The 12,580-nt window shown below is 35.0% G+C and overlaps 1 pseudogene; it reads right to left on the bottom strand.

Moving 5' to 3' along the window:
- LOC114902437 overlaps positions 1 to 12,580 on the bottom strand; it is a 67,766-nt pseudogene that overhangs the window by 55,034 nt on the left and 152 nt on the right.

Below are 12,580 nucleotides of genomic sequence, written 5' to 3'. Positions count from 1 at the left end.
ATATCTTAATAAAGTTATTGAAGGATGAATGGTTGTAGAAGAGAGAACTGTTTGGTGGGTGGTGAATAAGGAATTTGATACAGAGGATTAGTTAGGAACATATTGCACAAATACAGGTTAAAGAAGATTAAATGAAAGTGCCATGCATGCACCGATGCACAGAATTAGAAATGGAAGTGACCTTAGAGATCTTTGTCTTTTCACACTACTGGATTTTAAATTAAAACTCAATAAGAGTAAGTGAGTTTTCTATTTTCAAATAGCTTTATTGGAAGAACCAAAAGTAGATCTTAGGTCTGTTGAAATATTCAGCACTCATTATACTGTTCATTATTCAGGAGTTGGTAAAAACTCAGTTGAAATCGTTAAAAGCAAAGTTTTCTCTTTAAAAACATTATTGTTCACAATATGCTTTATTGGCACAAAAAAGCAAATGCTTTTGTATGAACTGTGTTAGAATGGGCTCTGAGTATGTATTAAGAAATAAATAAAATAAAATAAAACCAGCTAAAGGTGTTATTCAGAACTTTAAAATTTTTTAATGCATTTTTTTCCAAAGGAAACAATGAATACCAATTTGTCCAAAAAAATAAATAAATAAAACAAAACAAAACCATTAAATTGGGAAGTTTCAGATGTAAGCAATTTCCTTGAAATCATAGGCAAGATATGATTCTGATCATGTTTGTTCCACTTGGCAAAGAAGGAAAGGAGGTTGGTGGATGTGGGTTCGAGGGCGGGGATGATACCAATGAGATCAGTTAACCCAGGTAGTAAAAATTTGGTGTTCAGGTCAATTTATTCATGTTAGAATGACTACTAGATTTATTTGGATTTAACAAAAGGAGTGAAGATTCCAAAAGCCATAATTTCCCTAGAAATAAGATAAGCAAAATTTAGTTCATTTTCTCTGAATTAATACTGAATTAGTGAATTTATTTCTGGAAGCAAAAAATGATTTACGTTCAATATGTCTGCAATTTCAAGGTGAAAAGCCTAGCCTGTGGAATATTACATGCATGGAAAAATCAATCCAAGGAATTTTTTTTTCCTGTGAAGCAGATATTTCAATAGTTAACCTACCATCAAGCAACACCCTCCATAATAATATCTTTCTTACAGTGAATACTAAGAGCTTAGTATACAGTGCTCTTCTTATTCTATAAGCACCTATTTTGATGAGTGACTCTAGAGATTGTTAACACAATGCCAGCTGATTGAAGGCATTGCATAGATTCAGATCTTCGTATAAATGTTACCTGACTACAGTGATCATGATCTAAGCTCTCTAGCCCCTCACCTTCCATGGTAAAAATTCCATGGGATGGAAATATTTGAAATCTAATCCTGGTAATATCACTGGTTATCTCTGGAACTTTAGGGAAATTGTTTTAAATCTTTGAGCCTTAGTATCGCCTACTATAAAATAGGAACAATTGGGCTTGCCATTCCTATCTCAAAAGATCTGTATTAGTCAGTTTAGGCTAGGCATGTTATGGTGACAATTAAAATAAAATAACCCTCACATGTCTGTGTTTTATTTCCCACTTGTGTGAAATTCAGTCTAGATTGTTGGACCTCCTCCACCTTGTAACTATATTATCTGGAACATGTGCTATTCAATGTTACTGTCACAGGGAATGGGAGCGATATAAAGAGGCACCTAACTCTCAATTGCCTCAGTGTGGGATTGACTCACATAATTGTCCCTTACATTTCATTTACCAGTAGTAATCACATGGTCCCAATAAATTGCAACGAGACCTGCAAATGTGGAGGACTACCTGATGGGCACTGTCATTGCACACTATCATTGATGACAATAATGGTAATATTATAACTAACAGCAGATATTTCATGTAATCTACTCTACCATCCTCTCCTAAAAGAACTATCATGCTTCCATTTTAGGGATGGGCAGTTTAATTAATTTATATTTTTTGCTCAAGGTCACATAGCTACTAAGTGTTGAAACTAGGAGTCAGATTCAGATATGTCTGATTCCAAAGCTTCTCCTCTGAACCACTGTGCTATTCAGTATAGAGATATGGAAGGCAAATTTAATTCTCATGGTGTTAAACACAGGGTGCTTCACCTTCTTCTGCACTATTTTGGTCCTATAGCTTCTGATCTAGCCTCTAGATAACCCGAACCATTGTAAGAGCTCATAATGTTTTTTCTTTGAGGAGCATTTGCATAGACTAGCAATTTTTAAATAAAGGTGTTTCTATATCTCTTTTTAGGCTTAAATATCATTGATGTTGCTTATGTTAATTTAAGTAAATTGACATTAGTTGATGTTTCATTAATACAATGTTCTGTTCTTCATGAAAATATGACGCTTAATGAAAACATTTTAATAGCACAATTGACAACAAAAGTGACAGGCTAATAAATATTATCCTGTTGATATAGTACTTTATATATACAAACAGATACTATATAGAGTTAGATTATAATATAGTGTCTGCCATTTTAACCTTTCCAAATAAACCCTGGACTCTGTTTTGTCTTTTTTTTTTTTTTACCATATAACAACTCACATTGTGCCACTAAATGGCATCTCTCTTCAGAGATTACAAAACAATGATATATGCATTAATGAGCATGCTGCTGCGTTGAGAACATTATGAAAAAGAAAGCATATTGGCGGTGATATTAAAGGATCTACAATTCAGAAAGGTAAGCTGTAAATGACTAAAATATTCCTTGCTATTATTTAAGTGTAACTCATTTTTCTAGATATTCAATGTGCAATGAATGCCTTTTATATAAGTGGAAATAAGAAGTTAGCAACACAATATCAATTTACATAAAAGCTGGTCCATTAATAACTTTGCCTATCAGGTTGAGGTCAAAAATTCAATTAAGTTCCACTATAATGATGATTCTTTCTACTAGAAATCTGATTCTCACCTATCCTGATAATAGAATGATTCAATCTTGGGAATTAGAAGTGTCAAGAGCAATTAGATTAACATGTTTGTATTTTGCCATAAAAACATTGGAAGAAAGAATGCTTTGTAAAACATTACAACTATATTAAATTTGATTGAATTGTAGAACCAATTCCTGGTATGTAGCTCCTATACTTATAATTCATTCTAAAAGCTTTACACTGTAGAAGATATTTGTAGTTAGATGAACATATGTTTACTATTGTTTAGCAGTGATATTTTTTTGTTTGACTTTCTTCCTTTTTTAATTTTTTTGTAAACAAAATATATTTCTTTCCCTGGGCTGTAGCTGTAAATTAGCCTTTGAATTCAAATGACAGCATGTTCCTTTTCTTTTTCTGTACAATTCTTGTCACAAATTGTGCTGTTTTTAATGGCAAATCAGCTAATTAGAGACAGCGTGGTGTGGAAAATGAATGGAGCTAATTAAATTAGTATTAAAACACTTAGTAATTAATCACTTCTTGCATAGCTATTATTCAGAGCTTAAAATTGTTGGCAAAGCTTATTCTTATCCATAAGTTTTTCTCAATATTATTAGCATTAAAAAAAAGATATTTGGGGCATATCCTAAACACACAAAAGTTTGCAAAGGAACCATTTCTTCATTTAAGATTGTGTACACCTACAGAATTCACAATGTCATTAATTTTTCTTAAGATCCTATATTTAAATGCTAACTTTCCTATAAAGAGTTAGTAGATATTGAAAAGAAGACTCTAGGATAAAATATTACTATAAGAGCTTGCTTTCAATCATTAATTTCTCTTGTAACTTGTGGGTTGCTAACTGAACACCAGGTGCTCTTCACTCACACCATCTCTGACTTCTAGGATAATATTGGCCTTCAAATCTCAGATCTTTCAGTAACTGTTTTTTCACTCATCCAGCTTGCCTGAAAATCAACAGCTAACTCACATCTTATGAACCTTTCCTCTAACTTGTGAGTCAACCTAGAGAAAGCTTCTTATCCTCTAATGGTTATAGTTTGTTCTCCTTTGGCAATACAGAAGTATAGGGAAAGATGATAAATTACTGATAGATTGGTTAATTGAGAATAGAACGTTGGCATGAAGAGTATTTTATTTAAATTACTGCTTCAGTTCTGTTGTACAAAAGCTTTGAATTTGGTTGTACAAATCAAGGAAATATCCTAACACGATTTTTATATGTATTTGTGATGTTAGTTTTTATTCATTCATTCATGTATTCAGTCACTTATTCATTGAAGCAATAGTTCTATAAGGGTGGGACTCAACCCTCAACCCTAACTGAGGCTCTGAAACCACTTTGGACTATTTTAAAAATAGACATGTCTGTACCCTTGAAGAATCTTCATCAATAGACCTGCAGTGGGTCCAGACCAAACATATTATTAAGGCTATATAGAAGATGAGATAATGGTACATACTGGGGTTAAGAACCACTATTTGAGATGTTATTCTAGGCACAGGGACTATAAAGACTAATAAGAAATGGTCCCTGTAGTAGCTTTCAGTCTAAAACAGTTATGAAACACTAAGTAAAATGAGAATAATTATCCCTCTTACATGTGACACTGAGAGTGAACAGCTGACCATAGGAGTACATCCAATGGCTGAGGAAATTTCCCCCAGAATCATTTTTATTTCTAAATTATTGAGTTTAAAATTGAATTTAAATATATTCATTTTAGTATATACACAGGAATATTGGGACTGATTAAAAGTGATATCAAGAGAAATGGTGTTTTCTCAATTATAGATTTAGAATTAATATTCAAAACAGTATTTTAAAAATATATTTTCTATGGCATATGGATGTCAGGCCCAGGTTTTATTCACCATTTTATTGCAAGATCAAAACCGTGAGAGATGCATAGAGATCACTCTATAAATTTTTGTTGAATTAATGACCAAATGAATAAATAATGTATCTCTGAAATGATGATTATATTGGTTATTGCTTTGCTTTGACTAAATTAATGTCACTAATCACTCCCCCCCCATTCTTTTAGTGAATGTCAAGGAAACCTTTTAAGTATTATGAAAGGAGTTTTCTGAATTGCCTCCCCAAAGCATGACAGCCATAATGACTAACAGAAATTTTCTCACCTGCTGAGCAAACTACCTCAGCAATCTGTGCAAAGTCAAATGCTATTACTGCCAAGATGGGATTTTGAATTCTACAAATCTTGGATCCTTCTTCCTAGAATATAACCAAAACAAGATTCATGAAACCAAGAAAAATGCTGCCAAGGCAATTACATTGTTGCTTTCCAATTCCTGACTGTTTTAGAAGGCAAATAGTATTGGGAACCAAATTCTGTCAAGAATTAATTATGGAATTAGGTGATAATGACAAAGATGACAGAGAATTTGAGCCAATTTGGAGAATTAACCGAAGAATTAAAACTACAGTAACATGGCAACAATCGAGAGGTTTAATAGTACTTACAGTATAGCTTTTGCCCTGATTTCAGCACGAGTAAACGATGAAAATTCTGAAACTCCAAATATCAGTCTCAGACAGAGAGGTGAGAGAACTGACTTATCAGAAGCAACTCCCAAGATTAATAATAGTAGCTCACACTTATCTAATGTTTCTTGTACCGTGTTGCAATGATCTCATCCCTGCTCTGAGCATGTTATAAATACTGACCCCTTTATCCTTCTCAAAACCCTATAAGGCAAGTTCAATTATTACTTTTTTTCTTCCTAATATATATATATATATATATATATATATATATATATATTTTTTTTTTTTTTTTTTTTTTTTTGCGGTTCTCGGGCCTCTCACTGTCTTGGCCTCTCCCGTTGCGGAGCACAGGCTCTGGACGTGCAGGCTCAGCGGCCATGGCTCACGGGCCTAGCCGCTCCACGGCATGTGGGATATTCCCGGACCGGGGCACGAACCCGTGTCCCCTGCATTGGCAGGCGGACTCTCAACCACTGCACCACCAGGGAAGCCCCCTAATATTTTTATGGATGAGGCAGACAGATCTTCTCAGAGTCAGAAACAAGATTTGAACCCAAGCTTTCTGGTTCTAGAGTCTTATGATTTTAACAACTGTGTTGAAAGAAAAGAATTTTACAACAACCCTTTTTGAACAATATGCTCTCTTGACATTTCTATGCATGGCTGTTCAGAGACAATAAATGAAATATTTTATGTCTTATTTAGTTTCCGGAAAATATAGTCTTATTTTCAAACCCCTCTTCCTTCTATTATGACACTAGTTCTCCATTATTGAAAAGCCATCCTAGTCATCATTCATTTTTACTCCAAAATATAGTAATATTATTAGATTTACTGTCAATAAGGACCTGCTTAAACCTGAAGTATTTGAGATACAAATGTGTACAACAGGATGTTGAATAAATTTCTGAGATTCCATGACTCTGTATAACACTTAGCAGTTTCAGTGATGATATCTTTGACAGTGTGTTACTGGTGGGAATTCTTTTCAACTATATCATAAATATATTTGGAAAATATTCCTATGTTTTGTGATTTCAGTTTAGAGAGAGAACTGCTAAATGAAGACAGGAATTTAATGGATCAGGTTGACTTTTGAAAAAAGAAATAAAGAATATTACTCAGCTATAAAAAGGAATGAAATAGTTCCATTTGCAGAGACGTGGGTGGACCTAGAGATTGCCATACAGAGTGAAGTAAGTTAGAAAGAGAAAAACAAATATTGTGTAATATTGCTTATACGTGGAATCTAGAAAAATGGTACAAATGAACTTATTGACAAAGCAGAAATAGAATCACAGAAGTAGAGAACAAACTTATGGTTACCAAGGGGGGAAAGGAGGATGGGACGAATTGGGAGATTGGGATTGACGTATATACACTACTGTGTATAAAATACATAAGAAATGAGAACTTATTGTTTAGCACAGGGAACCCTACTTAATGATCTGTGGTGACCTAAATGGGAAGGAAATCTAAAAAACAGTGGATATATATATAGGCATACTTGATTCACTTTGCTGTACTGCAGAAACTAATACAACATTGGAAAGCAGCTATACGCCAATAAAAGTTAATAACAAATAAAAATTTTAAAAAGGAATTGAATATAAGACTAAAATCCACTTGTGTTACTACCTTGGCTCTCTTTGAATAGCAGAATTTCAATTGTGTCCAGATAGTCTTGCCACAGTAAGAATCTTTATCCTCTTCTCAAGCCTTCTCAGACAGGCTGCTTGACCTAAAGAGTTGAAAAATCTCTTCCTTTTCCTTTTTGAATTAACCCAGAGGATAAAGCATGTGGGTTTATAAGCTTGTCATGACGTCTTAAATTTTGAGCTTTGATAATTCTAGGCTTCATTCCAACCATAGTCTTGGCTCTTGGTTGTCTCCTACAGGTAAGATGTGCCATTTATGGATTCAGAGGAATCATTTTCCTTTCTACTAACAAGGATGTAAAATCTTGAAAACTTGACATGATTCTGGCATCTCTCAGCTGCAGTCAATAATAAAATTCACCTGCAGGCTTAGTCCAGCCAAATTCCTGAACACTTAAGAACTTCTGATCAACAGGAACATTGGCATCTGGATCTTACCTTATGTCTCTTCTTTTGGCTGGATTTGTATATTCAGTCTTTAGTTTCTGGGTTCAATGCTCCACTGTCCCTATGGGATGGAAATCTTTCCTTGAGTCCTAGACTGCTTGCCCTTTGACAGTTTAATCTCATGTTTTCAATGCTCATGGTCACTAGAATCTATATGTGAATAGTTTAAGCTTAATGAGTATAAACACCTTAACTCTGCATTTCTAACCATGTGTCTTATCCATATAGTCCTTGATTACTGAAGGAAAGGCAATCCTCTTGTAAACAGAGTCTGGCTCCATATTTAATATTTGATTGCTGGTATCTCCTTCTACCCTACATCTGGGAAAGCTGATAAGGAAGCCTACTTTCTCTCTCCTTTGATGCCACTGGGAAGATCAAACCCCATAAGCTCCAGCTAGTGCATGGGAGTCCTCACCACAGCCTCATTCCCTAACCACCCTAAAACCCCAAGTTAGTCTCTTTTCTCTGTTCTCTCAAGCCCTTCTTGCACCAGTTTCAGAGCTCACCCCTGTTCTCCCAGAAAGTCTCTGTGTGACTAATAAACCTTTCGTAACTTCTTCGTGCATGTATGACATCATTAGGATTGACATCTGAACCAAATTTGGGGTGAGTGTTTATTCTGCTTCTTTTGAGTGACCAAAATTAGTTGTCATTCTTCTTGGGGCTTTTCTCATTTTTTTATTTCTCTATATTTCCTGTAGCCTGATTCCTTTTGATTCTGATTTCATTTCTGAATCCTTTCAACTTTTTTTTTTTTTCTGGAAAAAGAAGGCTTATCTACCTATTTCCTCACCCTCTTCATGGCCTTTTTTCTCTACTACCTTGCATCCTCTTAATCCTGGATCTGCCTAAGGATATCACTTCCTCTACAGGACTCAACAATGGAGAATATTCGTTTTACCAAACCCATTGTGGATAATCCCACCTGGCTTTTACCATTCCAATTATGCATCACCCCTTTTCCACAAACAAACTTGTACTGAAGAGTTCTATGTCTGGTTTAGATTTTCATTCTTTATCCTAGATATTTTCACCATATATCTAGGAAACATGAATAATTATGAACAAAATCCATCCAAGTAACCAGGTGCTAAATTCCTGGGCTTCCTCCATTTACTGGCTTCACCCATGCTCTGCTTCATTATTTTCTTCCTATACCATTTCATGACCCTTCTTTTATCAGGCAGACCAGCATAAAAGAAATCTTAATATCAAGCAAGATTACTCTCTGACCAATAAATCTTGTCCTTCCAAGAATCTCACACCCTCACATTTACTAAACTTTCTAATTAAAGTACTGAGGCCACCAATTCTTTGACCTCTCTTTTCTTCCGTCTTAATGGAAGCTCAGCAATATTAAGTCAGTATCACACAGATAGTAACTAGACAATTCCTTGGTTTGCTTGGAGAATAAAGTTATTATGCATGGTCTCTCTCAACTTGTCTCCCCTCTGTCTGCTCCTCAACTTCATTACTATCTATACTTACTTCCTTTTCTGTAATTCCAAAGAATGAGTTCCCTCTTCCTATTCTTAGGCAACCTCTGACCCTATCAATGTCTTTGACCTCATTAATCCCTGACTCTTTTGGAATCTTGTACCATCAGTGATCCACCCTGTAGCTTTTCTATCTTCAACCTCTTCTCTATTCAGACAGTTTTTAGCCTAAGTATCTCATCCTTGAATCACGTTACTCCCAAGTTCTTATCCTTCTCAAGCCATTCTAATCCACGATTTCAAAATAATCAGCAACAGTCTCTATCTTCATTTTCTCACCTCCCCTTCCCTCCAAAATAAATCATAAAAATCTATGTAAATTTTTGGCTTACATGGTACCAATAACATCAATTCTCAAATGCAATGCATATTTTTTATTATTTTCTTCCTTAACCTTTATTCTGTATTTAATTGGCAATTCCTTCCATCTTGAAATGCTGTTTCTGTTTGATTCTGTAACATCATTCTCTCCTGCCCTCTTCATACCTTTGAAGATACCTTTCTGGTCTTGTCTACCCTCTCATTTTCCTCTACCCATTATGCTCTTATTACTCATATGCTTTCCCATGACAAGGGCATCCAATTACATAGTTTCATGCTAATCACACTCATATGGATTGCTCAAGTCACCTTCATATATCTACATTAAATTCTGCTGGACTCCTTCACCTGAATATACCCCAAGCTCTATATATTGACTATGTGCCAATTAAATCTCCACTTAATTCTGTACCATTTGAGTTGCTTAACTCTGTCATCTCTCGAGAACTTAGCTGTCGTTTTCACTTTTCTTTTACCTTCAGCCACCACTTTCAGTTATTTACCAAGTCCTAAATATTTCACATCCAATATATATATGAAATAAAGACATATTTCACATTATGTGTATATTATATCCATTTATATCTGTCTATATCTATCTGTCTGTCTATCACTCCTCTGCTTTCATATCAGTCTTTCTGCCCTAGTCATGTCCCCCAAATCTCAAAACTGGATTATTGCACTAATTCCCTAGCTAATCTCTCTGCTTTCATTCTTCAGTCTTTCGATTATGCTGGTTTCAGTGTTCTGTAAATACAAACCCAACTGTGACAATTCTATTGAAAATCCTACCTTTACTCCACATTTTCTAAATATGGTTTACCAGGCATTGTAAGGTTTGGACCTACTCATGCAGACTTACTTCCTGCTATCTTCCTTTATACCTTTCATACTCCAGCAGCAATGAATTGCTTATATTTTCTCTATACCTCAATCCCTCCCCAATATATCACACTGCTTTTGCTTATGTTTATCTTTGCCTAGCTATCCCTTCCTAGGCATAGGCCTCCTCCTTCCTCCACTCCCCCAGTCTACCTGGAAAACTTCTACCTCTACTTATCTTTTAAGATTCAGATTAGAGGTCACTCTTTCCAAAGCCTTTTCTCTGACCTCTCTAGGCTGCATTATGTGTCCCTATTCTGTATGTCTTTTACTTATTAGACTCTATACCATGTTTTTTGCCTATCTTTACCATTAGATTATGATATCCTTTAGGGCACAGGCTATGTCTCATAAATCGCTGTTACTCCAGCACCTAGCAAAGTTCCTGACACATGGGCAATAAACTTTTATTGCATGGGGAGTCTTCAAGCCATAAAATGATTCACAGGAGAATTAATGGAGAAGTGACATGGTCTGAGCACTCCTTTGGGAATCCGTACTCTGTGTGATGCTGGTGAGGTCACTTAACCTTTCTGTGTCTCTATTCTTTCAGCCGAAAAGAGACCACCTATATATTAAGATTCTTTTTCAGCTCCATATTTCTATGAAATGTGTACTCTTCATGCTGCACTTACATTTTTGATTATAGAAATTTAACAACTCCCTTGAGATATTTTCAGACATTACACACAGTAACTACACTGAAGTTAGGAAGTTATTTTGAATCAAGTCATTTATACAGATAAAGTTCCCTAGGAAAGTAATATAAGTAAATGTGAATTGAATAAATAATAAATTTTTGTGACTTAAAAAAATTTCTTGGCAATATTATATATGCAGTGGAAGTACTAAACATATACATATATGTATATACTTATTCAATACATTCTATATATAAAATCATACATATAAACCATACATATTTCTCTCCAGTAATTTTTTTTTGCTTCTGTAGCTATGGTCACTTTTTTCTTGACACTGGATTTAGAAGGTTCTTCCATCTGTAATGTTTATTCTCTTTAAGGTCCAACCCAAGCACATTTCACCTTAAAGAAATCAGCATCAAGTCCTTCTTCCTCCTCCTCATCATTTCCATCCAAGAACTGCATAGAAATATCCTTGATCTTCTGTACCTCATCAGTGTTAGAGACCAATTGAGCTTGAGATCCTTTTGCTTTTCCCAATTTCTTTTTTCTTTTTTATTCATCTTCTTTTTTTCTTCTTCATGATTAATGCAATTAACCAGTCTCTACTCTGCCCCTTCTGGTCTTTTCCCACCTTTTTGAAGGATGAACATTTTCTCATTGAAGTAAGCTCTAAATTCTTCCACCTCATCATTGGTGAGGGAGGGAGCTCTTGGCTCAATTACTTTATTATCTTGACTTACTACCAGTTCTTTGGTGGGTTGTTTCTGAATTTTCTGAAGAAATTTTACCCATGGTGACACAGCAAGACTAAGAGACAGGCACATTCAGGCATAGGTAACATGCCCACATTAAATACATTTTATCCTTCATTAGATATACTGAATGTATGCAGAGAACAAAACACCTTTGAGCTCTTTCTTTTGAATCTTGGGGCTAAAAAAATTCCATTATTTTTCTGGATGTCTAAAAGTTTTATTCTGGATTTATTTTGATTTTCTTCATAGGCACTTTCTTCTGGAGAAGCTGCTGTACCACCTCTCTTCCTTCTGAGGGAAGCAAAATTAATAAAGTGTCACCATTCTCTTTGTACCTACAAGTTTTATGTGTTGGTGTCCTATGGACAAACCCAAGAACCCAATTCACAGCCAGGAATCCAGCCCCCTGGCTGTAATATCAGCAGCAAGGAGTATTGCAGATCTCTTGAAGGCAAATTCATTATAGTAACTTCCATTCTCCTCACTGCTGCTGTCACACATGGAGGGCAAGGATAGAAATATCAGGAAGACCAATAGCTGGCAGATCTTGGTACAAATACCAAACTTCTTTGCAACTGAAGAAAAATGTAATGTGCTTCTTCTTTAGGTGGCTTCTCAAAAAGGAATATATCCCACTTCTTTCTTACTGCAGCTCACAATCTATGTAATTCTGTTTCAAAGTGACAGGGGTGATGTATTTTGCTTTTTCATGAACTTTATATATATATATATATATAAACATACATGTATGATTTTTGTCAAAAAAGTGTAAAACATAATCAAATATCTACAAGGTTTTATTTTTGGGGGGGGTTGGGTGGAGGGAGTATGAATACTTCAGATAAGCTATGTGTTAAAACCAAACCATTCTTCCTTAAACCAACATTTTGTTTTTAGAATCTACTGAATTCCAAGACTTTTATTATATGCAGTGGGCAGTCCAATCATCAATAA

The sequence above is a fragment of the Monodon monoceros genome, unplaced genomic scaffold (genome assembly GCF_005190385.1).
Source record: "Monodon monoceros isolate NGI ecotype Baffin Bay Population unplaced genomic scaffold, NGI_Narwhal_1 Super_Scaffold_20, whole genome shotgun sequence".
Lineage (NCBI taxonomy): Eukaryota > Metazoa > Chordata > Mammalia > Artiodactyla > Monodontidae > Monodon > Monodon monoceros.
This window is presented reverse-complemented; position numbering and strand designations above follow the sequence as displayed.